At 41.0% G+C, this 23,801-nt stretch overlaps 1 protein-coding gene and 5 non-coding genes across 6 annotated transcripts in view; 1 reads left to right on the top strand and 5 right to left on the bottom strand.

Annotated features, from left to right (window-relative positions):
* The window catches only part of LOC115375783 (double-stranded RNA-specific editase B2-like), a 60,682-nt gene that overhangs the window by 32,922 nt on the left and 3,959 nt on the right, over positions 1-23,801 (bottom strand). The gene's annotated exons all lie outside the window — the stretch shown is intronic.
* Positions 1,529-1,610, bottom strand: trnas-uga (transfer RNA serine (anticodon UGA)). Its single transcript has one exon. It is a non-coding gene; the product is annotated as a tRNA-Ser (tRNA).
* On the bottom strand, positions 2,576-2,657 carry trnaa-agc (transfer RNA alanine (anticodon AGC)). The gene has a single exon. It is a non-coding gene; the product is annotated as a tRNA-Ala (tRNA).
* Positions 3,641-3,722, bottom strand: trnas-cga (transfer RNA serine (anticodon CGA)). The gene has a single exon. It is a non-coding gene; the product is annotated as a tRNA-Ser (tRNA).
* trnas-uga (transfer RNA serine (anticodon UGA)) lies at positions 4,294-4,375 on the bottom strand. Its single transcript has one exon. It is a non-coding gene; the product is annotated as a tRNA-Ser (tRNA).
* Positions 17,636-17,717, top strand: trnas-uga (transfer RNA serine (anticodon UGA)). The gene has a single exon. It is a non-coding gene; the product is annotated as a tRNA-Ser (tRNA).

Below are 23,801 nucleotides of genomic sequence, written 5' to 3'. Positions count from 1 at the left end.
CTTTTTTGTTTACGCATGCTCTATTTTCTCTCTCTCTCTCTCTCTCTCTCTCACACACACACAAGCACACACACTCCCTGACCCAAGTCCTATTAACTGACACCTATTTGTAAATTGCAGTAGAGGCGGATTAGAATAAAGTACAGAGCCTTTGCGTTGAATTTAAGTAGAGGTTAATCAGGGCACATGATGACAAGGTGTTCTCTTAACCCTTTTAAACCCAGCGGGCCCATGGGAGGACTATTATTTTGAAAGGTCATACTTCACCCACTTAACAAAATTCACTTTATTTCTTTTTATTTAAATGCTCGTGAAAGGAGGATGTGTTGGTTCAGACGCCGTTCACGAGCACTTAAACAGAAGCAACCTGACATGGATTCTGCATCGCTGATCTGACGTTTAAATATATCATTTTTATCACAATTAGGGATGCGCGATAATATCGGCCCGTCATCAGTATCGGCTGATGTCGGCTTTAAAATGGATTGGTATCGGCCCGAAATGAAAAGTCCTGCCGAAATGAGAAATAGATCAAATCTCAGCAGGATGCGGCTGCTGTCGGGATTCAAGAGCAGAATCATCCAAGCCTGTTCCAGCAGGATGAGTCTTGCAGTTTTGTTTGAAATGAAATGTTATATAAAACTAAATATGACATGTTTTACATCACCTAAGGTTAAGTGGTTTTCTTATTTTGCCCAGTGAATTCGTACATTTTGAAAAGCATGGTGCCTTTTCCAGTGGGCCTTCACAGAAAGAGCAGGCATAATAAAATGTTAATTCCACTACAGCAATTAGGCAGAAAAAAAAATGCATATATCAGCATTGACCAAAAGAGCTGGAAAATATTGGCATATCAGATATCGGCAAAAAATCCAATATTCTTGCAATTTTTATAAACTTTTTTTTTTTTTTTTTTTTGCTAATTTTCAGGTGAAAGTTTCTTTTTTGTCATATTTTGCTCATTTGCTCATTATCTTTTTTCTCCATGTTTTTGAAAGAAATCAAGCAAATTTGATTTAATCTATCTGTAATTCTGATTGCAAACGAATCTGGGAAATGCGTGTGTGCGGCGCTTTAGGGATGGATTTCTTTCTGCTGTTTTGCAGCACAGATTTTCTGTGTGCTTACAGCAAAAGGTAAAGTACAGTTTGTTTCTGAGCTTTTCACCCAACTGTCAAATTGTGTAACAATTTTTATTAGGCTATTTGGACAGGATCAGTTTTAAAGAGAAAGCATGTCTACAGCATGTCTGCAGTTTTAGTGCCATCCTAATGTGACATTAATGTGACATTAATAATTCTTACTGTGTGCACCCATGCCATTAAAAATGCCAGCCTCCTCCAGCTGCTGTAAAATGCCCAGTAAAATCAGCTCCGGTGAAATGAGTCCACACGTTGTTGGTGAAGATTGTGTCATTTCCATACAAGGACACGGTGCAACATTACAAGTTCTTCCTTCTCTGTTCTTAAACTTTTAAGTCTCAAGAAAGCAAGTCTTAAGTGATGTTCAAACACGCCTGCATGTCCGACGCTGTGAGCAGGGTTCGAACCTGCGCGGGGAAACCCCATTGGATTTCAAGTCCAACGCCTTAACCACTCGGCCATCACAGCTGCTCTTAGAGCTTTTGAAAGGCATCTTACAGATCAGAGGCGCTCTACAAGTTTAATGAGCTCATACTTGAACTTCAGCCTCACCGTTTCTGTTCGCTGCGACCTGTCCGAACCGACCATGTCAGTAATTTGTAGAACCTGAACCCTGCAAAGCCAGTTAGAGTCCTGGTCTGTAAAATGCCAATTAAATAAGATTCAACTAGAACCAGCCCTGTCTGCACTTTTATCCTTAGGATCCTTGCTAAATGTTGTCATTTTATTGGGTAAAAGGCCATCTATTCAAACTGCATTTACACAGCATTTTGTTTGTCTTTTCCTCACTCTGGCAGTCAGGCTGTGTTTTCAGCGTTTGGGTACAGCGATACCAAATTTTGGTGCGATGGCAGCACTTCAGTCTTGGAAACTGACTGCAGCTTTTCCATGAACATTACTTTTGTCCTGTGAACTTTGGTGCTATATTCATGGCTCTGAAGACAAAGCCTGTCTGCAGAGCATTTTAAGTCATGAAATATGTCATACACACTCGCCGCTGTGAGCAGGGAAACCCCTTTGGATTAAGCCTTAACCACTCAGGCATGAGAGCTTACATAATGAGTTTTAAGAGGCATCGTGCATATCAGAGAGGGCTTCAGGTTTCATGAACTCGTGCTATATCTTCAGCTCTGTCATTTCTGTCCAAATGTCCAGATATCCCATGCCAGAAACTTGTACAAACTCCACAATGTCAGCTCTGGTCCAGTTGTGACTTTTCTTTCTCATTCTTTCATGTATTTTTATTGTTTGAACACATCAGTGACCGTTCTTGGTGAGATTGTACCACTGTGTCTCTGTAGTTTTGGAGAGTGCTTATCCATAACCACTCTACTTATGGAGCTTGTCCCGTGTTTACAATTACTTCACTCATATTGTCTTGAAAACGAACCTTGTTCTCAGAGCATGTTCAACAGAGAAGCTTCGCTGTCCACTGCTGTGAGCAGGATTCGAACCTGCGAGGGGAAACCCCATTGGATTGCTAATCCAATGCCTTAACCACTCGGCCACTACAGCTTCGGCCTTTGTTTTAAAAGCATCTCACGTTTCAGAGAAAGTGCACAGCCATTGCTTCAGTGTTCATTTGTGATTTGATGTGAACATGCAGTTGCAGGGATTGACTTCAGAAATTTGACCAGAAGGCAAACCCTGAATTAAACGGTCTTTGCACTTATGTTTATGTACAACATTAAGTCTGTGGACACACACTGCCATGAGGAGGACTTGAACCTGCATGGAGAGTTCCTGCTGGATTTGGAGTCGAACAACTTAACCACTCAGCCATCACAACTGCCACCTGTTGCTTCGAAATGCATTTTATATATAATGGAGTAGAATCTTCCATATCAATCATTTATACAACTGGCTAGCTCCAATCTCAGTCAAAATCTTGGCTTGTGAAATGTGAAATAAAAAACAAACATGTGAACTAGTCCTGACTGATTTGTCATCTCTAGGACTGTTGTTAAATGTTGTCTGCTCCAATCGCATTAAAGTGGCGTTCACCCCAAAATGAGATCAGACTCAGACCCTGCCTCATGCAGTTTCTCGGGTGATCCAATCACAACTAGACTGCACTAAATACAGCTGTAAACAGGGTTTAGTGTGTCTTAGAGACACTGCGATCTGATCACTCAAACCACCCTCGGAGCTAATTAGGAGCACACAGGGCCACAGAGCATTTGTAATGTGAGGGTTAATGTGTGCCAGTGTGTCCTCAACAACAGGGGAAGCCTGCCTAGTACTTGGCAAACTATGAGGGCAAATTCATACTTTGCACTTTTGTGAGTCCAAGAGGATTTGCATGACGTAAATGTCATCATCCTCCCCTGGTCCATACCTTATACAGGTTATATACAGCTGACTGTGCATGAAGAAGGGAAATGATTCACATTCACAGTAAACACACATAGACCAGAATGTAGTAAAGTGCATCCACAGACAGTATGCTGACATGCAAAGGAAGGCTTTAACAAGCTTTGAGCATTTGAGCTGCCCATCGCTGTGAGCAGGGTTTGAACCTGCGCGGGGAAACCCCATTGGATTTCGAGTCCAACGCCTTAACCACTCGGCCATCACAGCTGTTCCTTGCATCTCAGAAAGGCATCTTAAATATCAGAGCGGCTCTACAGGTTTCATCCAGCTACGGTTTAAGTTCTGCGTTCTCTGTTTACCCTTTCTGTAATTTTAGTCCTGCGTGAATCTGCCATGTCAGTAATTTGTACAAACCGCATTCTCCGACATCAGTTAAAATCCTGGTCTGTCAAATGTCAATTAGAAAAAGAAAAAAAAAAAATGGTGAAACTAGTCCTGTCTAGATTGTCATCTCTAGGATTGTTGCTGTTTGCACAAATTGCATTAAAGTGGCATTCATCCCAGAGAGAGATCAGCCTCAAAAGTCTCACTGTTCACTGTTGCAGGCTTTCTGTAGTTTTAACAGATTTGCATAAATCAGCTGACTAATGTTGGTACGATGGCAACACTTAAATAAAGCAGACAATGTGATTTTGAAAACTGAGTGCAGACATCCCCTTTCTCATGTGACTTTGCCATCAACATCTTATGTTCTGTGTTAACAACCACTTTCTTTAGATCGCCCTGAAAACAAGGTCAGTCAGCAGAGGACTTTAGAAGTGATGTACATCAAGCATGCCGCTGTGAGCAGGGTTTGAACCTGCGCGGGGAAACCCCATTGGATTTCAAGTCCAACGCCTTAACCACTCGGCCATCACAGCTTGCAGAACCACATTTGAAAGGCATCTTGAAAGGCAAATCCATACTTTTCAGATTTCCTGGAACACCGCTGCATCAGGTTCTCCATTTCTGGTTACCATGTCGGTGATTTTAGTCCACTCCAAATTTGCCACATCTGAAAACATGTACAAATTGCATCCAGAAAAAGATCAGATCCAAAGTCTCATCTCTGGTTTGGTTTTGACGTTTCTTCACTCTTACAGCCATGGTGTGTTTTTTTATTGTTTGGTTATGTCAGTGTTTTCTTTAGTTTTGTGGAAGTTCCCCTAAATGGCAGGAAACTAACGGTTAGCATTTGGCATTACGGTTAACTTTTCCTACATTAGAAGTGAAGTAACAAAAAAAGTAACAAAAAAATCAAAGTAACAAAAAAATCAAAATGGAAATAACATAAAAAATCAAAATGGATGAATTGTCCTTTTAAAGTCAAAACCCATTTCAACCACATCATGTACGCTGTCCTGAAAACAAAGACTTCTGACAGGGGATTTTGCCAGTGGTAGGACTGGAACATGAAGTCATAACATACATTTAGCAGAGAAGCTTTAACCACGTAGGGTTGAGTTGAAGTCAACTGCACTTATATGTAGATTCTCAAAGACGTTTCACATCCAAGGAGCTTCTGGTGGGGAGTCCCAGCTATTTAACCTGTGTGTTAAATAGCTGTGAGGTTGTTGGCTCATTGGTGCTCCTCCGTGTTGTAACAACTGTTGTTAGGGTGGGTGGAGTCACCTCTGTCCAGGGGTGAACGATGGTCATTAGCAATATCTGGTTTCAAGAGTAAACAATGGTTGTTAGGGTCACCTGGCTTCAGGGGTGAACGATGGTCGTTAGGGTCACCTGGCTTCAGGGGTGAACGATGGTCGTTAGGGTCACTTGGCTTCAGGGGTGAACGATGGTCGTTAGGGTCACCTGGCCATGGAAGTGAGCGATGGTCGTTAGGGTCACCTGGCTTCAGGGGTGAACGATGGTCGTTAGGGTCACCTGGCTTCAGGAGTGAACGATGGTCGTTAGGGTCACCTGGCCATGTAAGTGAGCGATGGTCGTTAGGCTCACCTGGCTTCAGGAGTGAACACTGGTCGTTAGGGTCACCTGGCCACGGGAGTGAACGATGGTCGTTAGGGTCACTGGCTCCAGGAGTGAACGACGGCCGTTAGAGTCACCTGGCCACGGCAGTGAACGATGGTCGTTAGGGTCACTGGCTCCAGGAGTGAACGACGGCCGTTAGAGTCACCTGGCCACGGCAGTGAACGATGGTCGTTAGGCTCACCTGGCTTCAGGAGTTAACAACGGCCGTTAGGGTCACCTGGCTTCAGGGTTGAACGACGGTCGTTAGGATCACAAGGGGTCAAGAGTGAATGGTTTAACTTCCTGGGAAGGGATGATGAGGCAGCATTTCAGGTTGGAGCTAGTTGGTGTCTGAGAAGTCCTCTTCTGTTCAGACATGGTTTCTCGATTTTAACATAGATAGGTTCCTTCATTCCTCTTTGAAACCATCTGTCCTCCCTGCTCAAGAGGTGAACCTTAAAAAACGTATCCCTTTCCTTTCAGGCACAGGTAAACCATGTGTTTGTTTAACGGTTGTTTAAGAAGAAGCGACACTTTACCATTTAGCTGTTCATCACCATGAGCACGGTTTGAATCTGGCAGGGAAACGCCATTTGATTTAAAGTCTGACGCCTTAGCCACACATCCATCACAGCTTCTTATTTTAAAAAAAAAACAGCAAAAAAAGAACATCTTACAAACCAGAGACTTCATTTGAATGAGATTTTAACTTCAGCTTCACCATTTCTCACTATACCTCATTATCTATGTTCCCTCATCCTGCACAGAGTATCAGCATCACCGAGTTTGATAAAAGGTAGCTGAGCAGCTGAAACAAATGCAGATATTAACGCTCGGTTGTTTGTTACTTAATCTCAAAGTGAAATGAAGACTATCACATTTATTAGAGGATTCGAGGAGAGGAGTGGAGCACAAATGAGAAGAGGCTGCTTGCATCGTTTCATATTCCACAGTGCTCGCCTTTATCAAACCTTAGAAGCATCGTTTCTCCATCCAGTCGTTGTTAATGAACCTTATTTAATAGAATAATGAAATTAGGCATGGCGGGGGGGAGGGAGAAGCACACGCTCGCTGTCCGATGTGTGTTTGTGGTCTGACAGCTGTGGATAATCTCATTTGCTAGGCATAATTAATGGCAAGCACTTTCATTTGCTTGTAATGCATACTGTCTTTCCTCAAGGGCAAAGAAATGAGAAAACTTTTGAATGGTTCGTCTATACACAGAGTATTTTTTTTTAGATTTTTGATTTTCCAGGACTTTCTAACTTATTTCATCTTTTTGTTTCTTGGCTTATGTGTGAGCCTGTACGCCATGGATTATTTAGCAAAATCTTCCACGGACAATTTTTTTTTTTTTTTTTTAATTGGAAAGACAAAAACAAAGCTCCATTATCTTCATGCAAGTCGATTCAAGATGATGAAGTTGCAAATCTGCTGCCTCAGAGATAACCACGATTATGCTGTGTGATGTTGACCGTCATTTCACACAATAACATCTGTTAAGTCTCATACACACCCTCACACACACACACACACACACACACACTCATTCACACAGAGGAAGGGATCAAGCCCATATTTTAGCAACTGCAAGTCTGCGTAACGTCGGGGCCTGCATCCTGTATTCAGCCGTGGTTGATGTGTGTTGGTATTCTTGACCACTGCTAAGCTCAGTGAAGGACAGCCTAGCTTGCAACCACATTGGCTGAAGCGTTGTGTGTTTCACTGGCGAGTTTGGTAATCTCCACTAGAGCCTGATTGCACGGCCGCGTTTGGTGAGATAAGGAACGAACCACCTGGACTTCCTCTCCAGAGGACGGTAAACACTCACACAGTGGACACTTCACTGCACAGCAATATATCGCTCCATCTGACTCGCCGGCTTCTGGAGGAGGACGCGGTGCGCAGCGAGGGTCTCAAGTATGTAATAAACAGGGAATATGAGGGGAAAGCAAATGAGGTAATATAGGTGGAATCAGAGTCAGTCTATTCTGTACAGTGAATTGCTCCTCAGTGCTGAAATTCGCTGCTTTTCTCTGAGATTATTTCGGCTCTTATAACTTTTGTGCGTGACATATATCATTATTGTTTACATTTGACAGACAAAATGATTATCAATTAATGGGAAAAAACTGACAATAATAATAAGTATTAATTGCGGCACTACTTAAAAACAAAACATAATGGGTGTCTTTACCGTTAGTGACAATGCACATACATTTTATTCCTGTTCAGTCCATTTAGTTGATTGGATTAAAGTGCCTTGGACAGAAAATGTTGCTGGTTATATATTTTCAGGAGAAAGTGCGATCACAGCAGGGTAGGAGTATGTTGAGGTGTGTGTGTGTGTGTGTGTGTGTGTTTGTGGGGGGGTTAGAGAGATAAAGGTGTCGATAAAGGGCAAATGAGTCACTGAGTGCATGAAGAGATGGATCCAAACTTTTTCACTGAACATCAGACTGACTGCTTTCTGCCACATGTGATCTGCGTTAATCAGGGGGAAACACAAGCATGACACGGTGAATTGTAGCATGACACTGCAAACTGTAAAGAGAACTGTCGGGTATGCAGACTGTGAAGGTCTTCAGAAAGACAGATGCAAATTTTAACACATCATACAGACAAATTAAGGAACTGCCTTTGTTGTTTTTAAGTTTTCAGAATGGATTTTCCCCTCTGGTGCATTTGTAAATCTAAAATCCATTTTCCACTGTTTTCCACTGTTCAAGGGAGCACCTCTTCTCATAATCCTGTTCACTTTGCTGTGAAGTGGAGCAGGTGGCCAGGTGAAAGGTCATGCGTCAGAGTGTGCATCACCACTTTCTAATGCGGTTTTATTACGTTCATCTCCAGCTTAATGGAAACCAGTTTAACCTCTCGCATTATCGTTTGTCCCGCTAAATGAATGGAGCGGCTGAAATACATAAACTGAGCCTCTCAAATCCTGTGATCAGACCAATTCAGCAACTGTGGCTTAAGCATTTTTAGATGGAGACAAATCCTGTTTTGTCTCCAGATTGGCATTTGTACAAATGCCATGCATTCACATGGAGAACAAAACAATCCACAAAGTCAGTTTATTTCCTACAGAGCTTAATGACCGGCGAATCTCAGCCTATGTGTGGACAGTCGAGCAGAAGAAAGTTTGCTCAAGGCTGAACTTTTCACCACCAACTTTCAGATTTCTGTGCTTTCTTGTTTTCTCACTTAGTTTGCCGTGATTTTGTTTCGTGAGCAATAGTTCAAAGACACTGATTAGAGCCAATCAGACGCAGCTCACTCCTCTACAACTTCTTTTATTTGAAAAATACAGAAATAATCTTCTCAAAAATAAACTTGGGGAACAGTTGCATCTGTCTTTAGTGTGGGTTACTACCCAGTAACAGTTACCTGTTACTGGGTAGTAAAATTAAGATGGTGTAACTATGGAAAATACATGGTTTTTCTCTTTTTAGCTCCTTTTTTGCTTTATTTTATAGCAAAGGCAAAGAGAGGACAGGACATGCAAGCTGTTATATTGAGTCTATGTAGTCGACTCCATGATAGGACTACTTGGAATTCAAAGGTGCTGCTTCATCTAAAAAACATCAGAATAACAGTTAGTGTACCTTTTAATTGGCCTTTGCAGTCCATTCATGCCATTTAAAACATGTTGAAAGAACATAGGGATCAAGTGTGAACAAAACTGTTCATTGCTTTAATATCCACACAGGTGGTGCTGCAGGCCAAGTGACTCTGGAACCAAAAATCCTCGCAACTCTGGACCAACGTTGGGTCACGGGGGTTTTCAAGGACTGTGAACACAGTGCTCTCAGTCCCTTGTCTCTACAGCCTTCAGTTCTGAAGATTTAAATTTTTGACATTACCAAAAAAAAAAAAAAAAAAAAATTGTGGTGTTTATGGTAATGAGCACAACCTCATGCAGGCATCACATGTGGTAATGCGGTTATTGTGACAGCCCTTCAGTCTGATAACTGATGATCATGTTTTGTTGCAGAACCAGACAATCTAAGGCCAGTATTTGTTATAGGGCTTATTTGAACAATCCTCCAGTTTTTTATTCCATATGAGATTTGACTACACAGGTAACACACACTCAACTGGTGTTTACCAGGCAGAAAATATAATGGAGAGCCCGTCAATTTCAAGTTCAGTGCCTCAGCAGCTTGACTTGTGATTGCTCCATTGGGACCAGTTTTGCTCAGTTTGCTCACAGACAATAAGAAGGTCTGTAATAAAACATGATTATCAGTTGTCACGCTGCATGTTAAACTCAGATACTGTGCATCCACTGTTGTGCTCTGTAGATGAAGCAGCACCTTTGAATTCCAAGCAGTTCTGTCTTCTGTCTTTAGACTTATTTCGACCTCATGTGAAGTATGAAGAATGTCTTTAATCAGCACTGTGAACTGCCACTGAAACACTGGAGTCTGAGCTGTGATGGCTCACAGCGGTGACGTTTGAGCTCGCCTCATACTTTCTGATGAAAGGACCTTGATCCCACTGTCCTGAGCCACAGTGACTTCAAGGTGTGAAGAAGATCTCCCTGCTCATGTCATTTGTCTTGATCACTCATCAGACTTGTATCATCAGCTGCTTTCTATGCAAATTATGGCTCCCTTTGCACAAGAAACCTATGATGGCTGAGTGTGTAAAGGTGGTGGACATGAAATGCAGTGCGTTCCCACTGTACAGTTTCCCACCAGTGCTGTATGATCACCTGAACCTCATTCATTCATTCATTCATTCAAACCTTTATTTAAGTTTCAAAAATCATTGAGGTTTCCTGTATTGACAATAATGTTCAAGATACAGAGAAATACTTAAAATGAAACATTTCAAAAAATTGCTTTTGTGAATTATAAACGCAAAAATTGTCAGAATATGATTGAAGGTGCAAGCGTTCCCAAGCCTCGTCCTACAGTAAACTACGCTGTAAGGCTGTCCGTATTTGATGTAAGACACTCAAAACACTCAAATATTTGATATATGATTGTTTTGCATGGATTAAGATTAAATTTGACTTCCCAACTGCTCGTTGCTTTAAATTCACTGGAGGGCTTTTCCCTCTGTGTGATTATGGTTTTGTTGGTCTTTACTCAGCGTTTTATTTCAAGCTTTGATGGCTGACTAGTTGAAGGTGCTGCACTTTCAATTTCCACAGCATTTCTGTTCTGGCAGGTCAGGCTCCCGCAGACGCAGAAGACAGCTTGAATTTTCAGCTGTACTTATCACAGGTCTGCATTTTTGATAACGTGTTTTCCATGGCTGCTATAATCACTGGCTCCCAGCTGACATTTGTCACAGACAGTCTCTGCATTTCTTTCTCTTTGCTCAGACAATTCTATCAATCTTAATGTTATCCAGATTAGAGAAGCAGCTACATAAAGCCGTTATGGCTGAGTGGTTAAAAGGCACTCAGAGTCTAATGCAATGATGTCTCCCTCTTGCACGAATGGAAGGTGAATGGATGAGCCAGTAAAACTTAACTTATGAATTATATGACTTACATGCTCCAGATTTGAATAGCCTGAAGTTAAAGACACAATAAAATGGCATTTTTCTCCCTAACTCTGATGTATTTCCTGTTGAAACTGAATATTGGGGTGAGGCATGACGTGAGGAGGGATTATTCAGAAACCAGTGGAAGATCAGTTAGGGAGAGAAAGGCAGTTTTATCAGATGGGAGAGCCAGAGGGGTGAGACTATTATTTACCCCACCTGTACACTGTTTTATTGGAAGTACAAGTAGTGGGATTTAGGTTTTAGAAAATACAAATCAAATACAGTTGAACTTTTTGGTATTTAATGGTAATTAGATTTATATTACAGCATAGAGACTGTAGCTCACAAGTTGAAAAGGCCATTTTACATTTCATTGTATTGAAAGGGTCTTAGATGATGGTTTGAAATTTGCTGAGAAAACAGATTTTAAACTGTGACAGTGCACTGATAAAGTAAATTTGAAATAGTTAACCACAGTTGCAGAACTGAACATTGCTGTTTCCTCAGATTATCATATCAAATCAGGTTTCTATTCAGACTAATGTTTGTGGTCTGTTTGTAATCTTGTAGTTTCCTTCTTACTCATAGTTTGTGATTCTGGCCGTATAGTGAGCTGATAATATTAACAATAACAGTTTATTTATATAGCGCCTTTCACACAGGGGTTGTAGCTCAAAGTACTAATCAACTGTAAAACAAACAGTAGTGTCAGTAAAAACAAATGTCACTAAGATATATAAAAGTAAAACAAATTAGGATCTAGAAACAATAAAATATGTAGAACCAAAGAACATTAAAACAATAAAATATGTAAAGGAACAGAATAAAACAAAACCAGCGTGACAGTGAAAAGCAAAGTTGAATACATTCTCGATTGTTGTTTAAAAATTTTCACAGAGCCTGCAGCTCTTATAGACTTGGGTAGGGAACTCCATTACTTTGGTGCGTAGTAAAAAAAAAAAGGCTTTGCAGACAATTCTCTTATTTATGTGATAGTTTGTATTTAAAGAACAGCAGCAGAGGATATAAGAAGTTGTGAATTATTATAAGACGACAAAGAATTAGTAATGTAGGCAAGTCCTAACCCATTCAGAGCCTAAAAAAACAAGTAAAAGAACCTAAAAGTCAATCCTAAAAGACACAGGGTGCCGGTGCAGGTTAGCTAAAATCTGCTCTCTCTTGTTCTAGTTAAAAGTTTGGCAGCAGAGCTCTGAATTACTGAATTACTAAAATTCAAGTCTGAAAAGAGTATAATGCCAAGACTCGTGACCTCTTATCTCACCTATGGGGCTAAGCTGCCAAGTTTGGATAGAACCAGTTCAAACAGTAAGATTTTTTTTTTTTTTTTAAGAAAATTAGTCTACATCCAATTGTTTACAGCAGCCAGACCAGTAGTTTAACAGGAGAGGGTTTGGTCATCACTCGGGTCTAATGCAACATACAGCTGTGTGTCATCCACGAATCTATGGAAATTAAGCTTATGATAATGTCTCCTAGAGGGAACATGTATAATGTGAAAAGTCAGTTTGTAGAAACATAATTTCCATAGACATTTGCACTTGAGTTTGTTGGTTGTGCTGTATCACCTCATTACATGTGGATGACTTTAAAACACTGAAAATGGTAATTAATACCCATACAAAATGCTTTTTTCAAACCATATTTCATTTATCATGTCATCATGATCATGTCATCATGTAAGCTTATGTGAATGAACCTCAACGTAAACGAGCAAAGAAATCACAATTTGGACCTTTACTGAAAAAACATGTCAAATGCAACAGAGGAAAAGAGGGGCATGGCTCACCAAGTGTGCTATTTCCATGGATTTTCTTTGCTGCTCTTGACTGATTCAAGCGGTCCTTTGTCCTTTTGCACAGCCAGAGAGAAGTCTTTACATGACAAGTCACGGTTCACAGATATTTGAAGTTCATTTTTGATCGGCTCTGTGCTGCATGTGTTTCTTCAGTCTGGCCATTTCATGGTCATCAGAGTGAAAATCCTCTCTACAAAGGCATTTGAGCCTGGCACACTGAGGACAAATGAGACAGTCCTGAACATGTTGATCAAGTTGGCTTTTGCTGTGTTTTAGAAAACTGCCACCCACTTCTCACTGCTGGATTTTGTGGCATCTTGTCCAGCCCTCTTTAATTCCTCATCACAAAACTCCTCATAGAGTTAGTCCTTAGTGACTGTCTCTGTCGTTTTCAGGGTAGCCACCACCTGCTCCAGGTCAGTGAAGAGGAGCTATTCATAGCGGCCAATAGGTTTAAGTTTCACCATTATATTTTATGGTGAGAAATCAAACCAGTCATAGAAGTCACAGAACCTCACTGAATCCTGTTGCTGCTTGGAGTGCTTGGTGTGGCAGCCAAAAAAAAACTTGTCCTGTTTCTGTCAAAGCATCTTCAGTTTGAACGTTCGGATTCCCTCGTCTAAACATCTGTGATGCAGAACTTTGTTTCCTCCAGCTTTCTTGGGTCAAGTTTTTTGGTCAGAGTTGGTCAAAAACTCTATGTACAACTGATGCACATGAGGGGGCCTGCGATTGGATGACAGGTGATCTAACATGAGGTGTAATCAGCACATAGCTATTTTTCTTTTCTTCTGTTGCTACTGCTGCTCAGATCAGATCAGATGTAGGATCTATAAAAGTGTCCTGGTGATAATAGAATAGTGGTCAATGTATGGGACAAGGGAGGTCCTGTGTGAGACAAGGCATTTTATTTGGGACGTCCCGGCCAATACGGGACAGCTGGCAACCATAACATGTTAGTGGAATGGACAATTCAACTGACACAAGCAATCCACTGTGTTCTCTGCATGGCAAAGGCAGTTAGATGTTATTAACATTTGTCTCTTGACAAAAACCTGTCTCGAAACCACTAAAAGGTAGTTGGCAATGCATTTAAGATAGTTTCCCAACACTAGTTTTGGAGAAGACCATTTTCTCATTTTCTCCAACCAGTGTCCAGCACGATAAGAAAATGCTCTGACAACTGAAGGAATGTCCGAACCAATCCTGCAAATCAACGGCTGCACCTGAGGTAAACCGTTCTGCCAAATCCTGTTTCACTGCCCACAGGCAGGAAGAGTTGTGATGGTGAAGGCGCTGAACTCACAGTGCTCTACTTTTATTTTTGGCCAATTTTGCTCGTCTGTGTCAGAGTTATGATTAAAATGCTGACGACTGTCTGAATGCCCTGCAGTTACAGAGAATGGAAGGTTTTCTAGCCTAGCAGTGAACACTGTTGCTAGACTGGGCTGTGTGTCTTTCTTAGAAAACAGGATTACCACTTGAGATGTTCAACTTTACCATCTAAGCTTTATAACTGAAGGATTTGATTTTCAAATTATTCTCCCTGAAAATCCTGTCACCCTGATATTCAGTTTGGAGCCAATCTAAGGAATGTAAAGAAAGGCTTATTCGGTGGAACTGAGCCAACACAGAACCCGACTCCTTGTAACAAGACGATTTTACGTTATATTCAACATGGAGAGTGTGCTGAAGTGAGAAGTTGAATCAGAGCCTTTCACGGAGGATTTTGGGGGAAAAAAACGTTGTCTACCGCTTCCTAACTGTGTAAACAAAAAGTAAAATCTTCCCTCTTTTTCCTTTTATCTTTTATCTGTGCTGGAACATGCTCTGATAATGCCACACTTAGTGCTTTGATCAGTGCGCTGTAGATATGTGGGCATGCTGAGAGAAACAATCTGCTGACAGCACACTAACGCGCTCAGGTGAAAAGAATTTCTCTGAAGGGAGTAAGTAGATGCATACACACACACACACACACACACACACACACACACACACACGCACACAAACACACCTTCTGCGAACACACCCATCCACAAATGCTCAAACACATGCCTATACACAAACACATGAAGGCTCCCACACACACCCACACATGCACTAGAACTCATTAGAAGACAGATAAAATTATCATGTACACACACACACACACACACACACACACACACACACACACACACACACACGTTGAAGAGCATTACATAAACTAAAGACAGCGGTGGTGAGAGAGAGAGAGACCTTTCTCTACAGAGCTTCCGTGATTAAGATCCAAACCTGAGCAGGACTTTGATGTTGCTCTATTGTCTGTTTTATCGTGTGTGATGGAAAAAAAAAAAAAACACTTGCATGTTGTGAACACGTGTGTGTGTTTGCGGTGATTTTCTGAGCACCTTCAGATGATCTCACCAGAGACAATAGATGGAGAGCAGAGATGGGGCGGTCTAGCGGTGTGGAAAAGGAACAGAAACAGAAAATGTGCAGAACTGGCCAGTCAACAATTTCTTTTTCCTTTTTAGCGTTATGACTTTGAGAAGCATTTTATTCACGACAACCCACACAAGTTAAGCTGCATCATCTGTAAACAGTCAGACATGAGTGACTTGCGAGCTGTTTTTGAATGTGAACTGGTCACTGATCAATTTTATGTTTAGACATCTATTTTGTAAAACTATCTAGCAAAATTGCAGTGTGTTTCAGTTAAACACCATTCTACGGTGGCTGAGAACCGCCATCACTGCAAATAAAAAAAAAGCAAAAAACGCTGCAAATAAAAAAAAACACTGCAAATAAAAAAGAAAAACGCTGCGTTGTTCGTTTTTCTTCTTGTTTTGTTCTTCGTCTTCTCTCACATAAAAAAAAAACACCTGTGCATCGGCAATAATAGTCCCCGGTAATTCACTTCCGGTTTGGCTTTTTTGTTTGCATTGTTGCTTTTTTTTATTTGCAACGCAGCGTTTTTCTTTTTTATTTTCAGCGGGTTTTTTTATTTGCAGCGTTTTTTTTTTTTTTTTTTTTTGCAGCATTTTTTTTTATTTGCAGCGATGGCGGTTCTCGGCCACCGTACCATCCCCATGTATCTAATTTGCAAAAAACATGAACAAAATCATAATTTGTGATTGGCTATAATGAACATTATACTGTCAATGCTACTTATTTACTCTGCAGCAGCTCTGGTGGTGTGAATGATCAGCTGTTCTCTGGATTGCGGCCGTCCCAGTGAGACTGACCCCCGGAGGAGCAGTGGGACAGGGGGAAGGAGACTCACGGTGGTCCCCTCTTAGAAGACGGGACTCTCATTTCAATGCAAGAGGTGTGAAATGCGGGACAGAAGCTGCTAGATTTGTCGCTTTAGGAATTAAGTCGCCAAAGGGAGTCTGAAAACTCACCGAATTTTGCAACAAAGATGCCAAGTTGGCACCACATATCAAAGTTGTGGGGTTATATACAGCGGCTGCACAGTGAAGCAGTTTTTTATGTCAGATAATGTGGAGACAAGACTGTCCCCGCGTCCTCATAACATCACTGCACGGATCTACAGTCACACCGCATGAATAATTTTCAGGTAAGTGGCTCATCTCTTGTTTTCTATCCTGACTGTCATATATTCAGCCTTTATTTTTAGTTTACAGTTAATTATCTGTACTATGAGATGTGGTTTCATAGATTTCTGACATATCTGGGAAACCTGGTCATGAAAATGTGTGTGTTCTCTTTCTTTCTTTCTTTCTGTCTTTCTTTCTTTCTGAAGAGAGCAGACTTGACATGTGAGGAATGCTAAAAAATGTGCCAGACCTGACTCTCTCTTGCAGCATGGTATCACAGACACACACACACACACACACACAGACACACATCTCTAGATTAATACTGCTCATGTTTATCATATCTGTACCGCACATAGCACAATCTATATGCTGATTAAGTGACGAGGCAGGAGCGGCGAGGTGTAAGTGCGGCTGAATGAGGACCTGAGGACACGCGGTCGGAGAGAAAATCGAGGCGGATAGCTCTTGGAGTGAAACAACCTCTCAGAAACGGCCGCGGTGCTGCTGAGTTGATGCTTGAGGCTGGTACATTGTTATGGAACAGAAATTGTTTTGTATACTGATGAGTTTTAGCAGCATCTCCTCTTTCGCCACACGGCCGCTCGGGTTCGTTAAAGTCTTAAGGTGGTGAGACTCGGCGTTACGCGTGGGTTTCCCCCCTCGCAGGTTCAAATCTTGCGCACGGTGATGAATATTTTACCTCATGCGCTGTAAAAATAGCGAAAACTTACATCACCAGCACTTAGCTTGAATGACAACCTTTCCTCGCATGCCATCTTTCCCTTTCACAACATATAAAGCTCTTTAAATGATTCAGATTTATCTTTCTGGATTTTTTTTTTTTTTGGACTGGTCAGGAATCTGTGACGGGTATGTTTACTTCATCATCACGCTTAGCATCACACATCATTACATCCCTATACCGACATCATGCCTCTGCACTGATAACTGCTTATAACAACACTGATATGGATTTTTTCAAGAATGGCAATGCAAATGCAGGCATAAAACAAGTTCAGCCTCACATGTGAGCAGTAAAAATAATATTCGACCAATGCTGATATTGCTTATTATAACTGATGTTGACTCATACCAATAGTGTGTGCATCAGTCCGTGCCTTGTAAATGCTTAAAACCTTGGATTTCACATCAAAGGGGCATTTTTATGGTCAAGTTCAAACTCCCTCTCCACAGACATGCACCGTTTTTCATGCACATTCTGTATTTTACGATCATAGCTGGGCCCTCCTTCCACCTCCAGTCAGGACCACAGTGTGAAGTTTTACGGCCGCCGGAGCAAGAAAGCTGTGATGGCCGAGTGGTTAAGGCGTTGGACTTGAAATCCAATGGGGTTTCCCCGCGCAGGTTCGAACCCTGCTCACAGCGTGGAGTTTGCTTTACCTGGCGACAAGGTGTTAAACTGTACTTTCTGCTTTGCATGCTTGCACTAACTGTAATATACTGAGATGAGATGAGCTCATGACAAACCTTTCACTCTTATAGGTGTCCCCTGCATTGTGGCAATTGGAAAGGAATTATATACAGGGTGTCCATAAAGCCTCTTTACAGTTTAACAAATTTATTACAAAAGACAAATCTGTGGAAATTATTACAAAATGAGGAGTAGATACTGAAGTTTTTTTTGTTTTTTTTGCCTCATTTAAAGCACCTCTATATGGGCACATTAGTTGCACAAAGCACATCAAGACGGTACTTGATTTCTTGCCATGTTCGCTGCAGCAGAGCCTCGTCAATGGTGGCAATGGCGTCAGTGATCTTTTGCTTCAGGTCGACGATGTCTCGTATCTTTGTTCCATACTCCATATCTTTAACATAATCCTGTAGTTTCGCTGAGTCTGCGTATCCAATTTTGTTTCAATAAAACACGATACACATTGTGCCTTTTCTTGAGGAGTGGCCATTTTTTAGGGGTTTATTTATCAGAACCTATTTCATCAACAGGGTACCTGAAATACACAAATGCAATGTAATTAAAAACTCTGATAACCACTGTGTACATAGAACAAATCTGATTCACATAGCTCATCAATTGCTTTTGTTAGAGATTTTTTAAATTGTAAAGAGACTTTGTGGACACCATGTATATCATTGTTTGACTGTAAAAAAAAAAAAATTAAGGCTATGTTCAAAGAGCAGCTGAAAGTGACCTGATTCAGATCTTAGCTGTTTACTTCCATCTTTGTATCTGACATCAGTGCTGCCAGATCTCTGCCGTGACCCCAGAGTGCACACATTTACAACAGGCGCGCCGCTGAACAACAAAAAATGCCATTTCCACAACAGTCCAATCATCACACCGAGTAAAATATCTCTGCAGGCTTTTATTTCTTCAGTTGTTGGTGGTGGTAGCAGCAGCAGCGGTGAGGTGGTGGTGGTCTCTGTCAGCTGTTCAGGCTGAGAGCAAGAGGGCAAAAACGAGCCTGGAATGAGGCATTTTATAATATATCTATTAAATTTGCAACATCAGCGTCTCCCTGTTGTTGTTGTTGGTTTTGCTGCTGCGATCCTCCATGTTTTGTTTTGACCGCAGACGATGAATGAGTAATGACTCGGGCAGATGTCAGTGTGTTCGGGAAGGAACAGACCACATGAATTCTGATCTGAGCGTTCACAGCAGCAGTGGGAATCAGAAACGCATCTGATTTAGGAAAACATATAAAAGGCCTCGTTCAGATTGCCAGCCAAAATCCATTTATTTTGGTGAATCCGTATCGTATCCAGACTGATTTTAGAAAGTCTGGACGGCCAGAAACCACATGAAGAAACAAAAAAGAAGAAATGACGAGGGATGTCGGTTTAGCTCCTGAAACATGGAACCGAAACTTCAAATTTTGCGTTTATATTTTTGTTCATTCTACTTTGAACTTTATTCAACTATGAAACACTACATTTGCATTTCATGTTGGCAAGATAAACACTCAACTTGTCCCACAGTTTTTTTTTTTGTTTTTTTTTTTAAACCTCTTTCCCACTGCTGGAAACTGGCGGCACGACTTACAACCAGTTCATCCTCCAGGTCTTGTTTTTTTTTTTTTTTTTTTTTTTTTTTTTTTTTATGTTTTCATATTGTTTGGTTTATTTTTCTTGCAGCAGTGGTTTGTTTGGGCTTGGCTGCTCGGTGCCAAAATTTGTTCCTGCTTCAGGCTGCATACTCGCTTGTTTTCTTATCAAAAACTGCTCCATTTTTCTCACCCAGAATGCACTGCAGAAAATCGCCCAGATCACAGTTTCCCAATACAGTCACATTCAAACATGAATATATGACAACTCAACAAAAGACACTGTGAAAGAGTGAGATGAGGGAATAATTGCCATTGCCTCTTTATTTTTAACTGTACAGGCATTTTACACGCCTGAAATTTGTCATTTATTATCTTGAGAGTGTGCAGTTTTATTACTTCTGTTGCTTTATTACTTTCACTTTGTGCCAGCAATCATTTTGTCAGAGTATGTGTTGCTTTTTGGGTTTCATGTTGTTGAACATTTGCACACTGCTCTCACTTATTTACTGTTTATTTGTAATTGCTGCACTTGAATGTTTCACAGCTGAGTCATGCCGAATATGAATTTCTTTTCCGTGCAGTGAGAAAAGACAATAAAGCTTTTTTTTTTCGAATGTGATTTTTAACGGAGTTCAGCACAATCACAGCCAGTCAAAACCTAGACCTCTCCCATCCAAGCCAACAGGCTGCCGATCGTTAACTTGGAAATGAGTGATGAAATTATTGCCTGAAACATATGGCAATGTGCAATGAAACTGCAGTGAGGGACAATAACAGTGACAGTGATAATCTATGGCAGACAACGTCCTCATTCAAGCCATTAAAGCCCTCGCCTGCTGCTTTACTTTATCTGCTTCACAGATTAGTTTTCATTTTGCTCTAATTATTACACTTGTTGCATTATGTTGGTGTTTTTTTCATGCTTTGTTTTACTTTTTTATACATATCATATAGGGTGTGTGGCTGGTTTGCAAAGAGACTTATGGGAAATGTATTAATTTTGAGTAACACCAGGTCAAACAACACTAAAGGCATTAAGTAGGAACTACCAATCTCTTTTGATTGTGATAATAAAACTGACAGTGGTATATCAATATTAAAGTTCCCTTCCAGTCATTTATTAAGCCCATAAAAATAATCTGTACATCAGTATTACATATTTAGATTTCCATAAAAAAAGCATTCCTTTGTTTCTTAAATGTAACTCTAAATCTTGCCCTCATTAAATATGTGCCAATCTATCAATATGCAAATATCCATCCGCCTTCCCCCCGGCCTTCTCACACCCCGACTCGTCACCAGAGCTCTGTTCACACAACCGGGAGGACCCGTCCTGTGACAGTCGTGAATGTTGTGCCATATTTCATAATCTAACCATGTAATGAAAAAAAAAAAAAAAAAAAAATCAGTGAATCTCTTAGTTATACTTGTATTGTTCATATGAAGCAGCCATTTTCAGTTTGTCTTTTTGATTTTCTGAAAATAAAAAACAACCAGGAGTACAGCACCAGCACTGCGACTGGCGGAGCTGCTGCTAATGATTTTAGGGGTGTACACACACACACACACACACACACACACCTCCACCTTCAGTAGAGCATGAAAACACCTCTCCAGTGACAAACTTTGCGCAGATACAAGTCAGAATTGTCAAGGTCAGACAGTTTAGGGGACAGGCACATAAGAAAACCACATTTTTGAAAATGCTACACACCAGCCATCTCTGAGTGAACTTCAAACAACAAATTCTTGATTAATGTTAAATGAGGATGATTTGCCAAAAATTATAAAACATGTCATGAGTGACTCCCGCTCATGAAGATTTAAAAGCAAAAGCAAACACAGCAGCTGCAGCTACGATGGAGCTTAATGAGCGAAAGAAGTGAGCTCTCCGTCTTCTGTGCTGGATTTCTCCCATCGCTGCAAATCACTGATGCTACAAAGAAGCCCTTGTCCTTTTATTGCCCTTTTATTTTCTGAGGTTGATGCTGAAGCCTAAAGTGTTTGGCTGGATTTTCCCTCAACGTTGGTTAAATTTTCTCTTGTTTGTGTGGCTGTTACTGGGGCAGAGCACATCCAGATCTCAGCAGGGTCATGCAGCAGGATTCCTCCAAGTCCAGAGAGTCACCTGCATGACTCTTTTGTCTGTTGTTATCCTTTATTGCAGGATTATGTTTTTTGCTAAATATTTTAAAAAGACATTTGTTCGGTTTCAGTGAATCTTCCCTCACTGATTTATCATCTCCTCAGCGCTGCCAGCCTCCTGATGCACATGATCACGTCTGCGGAGCGATACAACTGAGATCCAGCGAGATTTACATTCTGTTCTCTCATCACTTTTGCAGTCGTCATTTGCTAACTGGGGGAAAATAAACAATTTACAGGGTGTTAATTTATTATTTCTAACTTTGTCTGAGAAACCACCCACTGACTCACACAGCCGAGGCTTCAGAAGTTGAATTTTACTATGTTGACGGCTGCAAGTGGGAGGGAGAGGGAAGAGTAGATGGGGGAGGAAGAAACAGGAGGTTTAGAGACTCCTGTGTGTGTGTGTGTGTGTGTGTGTGTGTGTGTGTGTGTGTGTGTGTGTGTGTGTGTGTGTGTGTGTGTGTGTGAGAGAGATAGAAATAGAGAGCGTGTGCATGTATCAGTCTGTAGGATTTGGCTCCCCCTCCTCCATAATAGCTGCTGGCCGACTAAATGTAATGAAAGCACCTTTAAAAAGAATTTGCCGCAATTTTCCTGATAGAGTCTCAGAATAACTGGATGAAAATCAGGCGCATTTAAACATCCATACAGATAATTATATTGTCTGGCTACTTGATCCTGCAGATTAGAGAGGCAGGGTTGTGAAAATCCAGATGGAGGAAGTGAATGAGCTTCAGTCACCTCGAGTCGAATTTAAACTCCCGTGCATTCGTGTTCAATTTCACCTCAGTTTGGAAACGAGTGAGACTTTTCAAATCACTGACTGCATTAATTAAAACAGGCAAAGTGTGCATGTGATGACAGGGAGGTTGTTGGTTTGAATCCATTTATGGCCTGGGAAGATCTGGGACAGTGCAGCTGATCCTTGAGCAAGGCACCAAACCCTCCCAGCAGAGAAGAAGATTGTGTTTTTTCGAGACATTTCCCAGTGGAAAACAGTGGAGGACTCTGGTTTGAAAGGGATGAAATGAAAACAGGATCCGCCAACGTTTAATCCTCAGAAAGAACAAGAAAATACTTCCAAGAAATGTGCGTAAAGCTTTTTAAGGTGCGGGCGTCCCCAGTGGGAATCGAACCCCAGCAGTGTCAGATGTGTTGTGTACACGCTGAGCTATAGAGGGAAATGGAGGCCAAACCCTTGCAGACTTAGTGCCATTGAGCTATACAAAGCCTCCCTGCAATAAAGTTAAATGGGCGCACAAACCATATTGCTAATGTTTCCATGAACTAAAAGCCTCACAGAAGTCTGGAGATTGCAAGAATCCATCAGTGAAATTGCACACTGACATGCTCCACTAAGTGTGACTGCACGATGGAGCTGACTTATCCAAAACTGCATCCAATATACAAATATGTTCCAAAAAAAAAAAAAACATGACATGCTATCAGGAAACCATGGACAGATGATCGGCATTATGGACAGCAGCTGTTTGTTCTGCGTTGGAGAATCGTAATCCCCTCAGAAATCAGGACAATCATATCATCTCTCAAACTGGATTTTGCAGCCAACAAATGGCAATTTGTTAATTTGAGTGAAAAGCCAGCACAGTTTCACCCCAGCAGCGATAAACCCTTCCAAAAAAAAGTCCATATTAATATGTAATTTAATCGTGTACTTGGTCTTTAAGCCCTTGAGATAATTTCACAAGTGCCATTGTGTTAAAGAAGGTGGATAATATAACCCCGCTTTGAAGATGGTCACTTGTTTCTAGGAAGCTTTAGAAAAAAAAATTAATTCTTCATTTGTCTGTGCAAAATGACAAAGCATGCTTGCTATTTAAAGAGCCAGTTTCACACATTCACACCTTTGAGCTGCCCAGTGTGACTGCAGGGCTGCTGGCTGCTGTCCAGCTCCAACGGTGGTTCAGCTGGGGCTTCAGTAATGTCTATCAACAGATGTATGTCCATACATATTTATCTATTCACATCATATCGGAGGCATTCTGGCTTTTCTAAAATATGAACTGACAATATGAAGAGTTTTTCTTCCATATAAAATTCAAAGGTGGCCACTGCTCTTAGATTTTGTGCTCATTTCATGTCTCAGTGTAAGGTAGTGACCCACACAGGCAGAAGATATACTGGAGGGCAATAAAGCTGTACCTTATTGGAGCTTTATAAATATTATTATTTTAATTTATAGGCTTTCTGCAATAAAAAAAAATGCATTGTCACAATTTTCAATGTGCAAATGATGAAAGTGCTTAGAACGACATAAGCCTAAGTTCACAGTCCCATT

This window comes from Myripristis murdjan, chromosome 17, assembly GCF_902150065.1.
Source record: "Myripristis murdjan chromosome 17, fMyrMur1.1, whole genome shotgun sequence".
NCBI lineage: Eukaryota > Metazoa > Chordata > Actinopteri > Holocentriformes > Holocentridae > Myripristis > Myripristis murdjan.
This window is presented reverse-complemented; position numbering and strand designations above follow the sequence as displayed.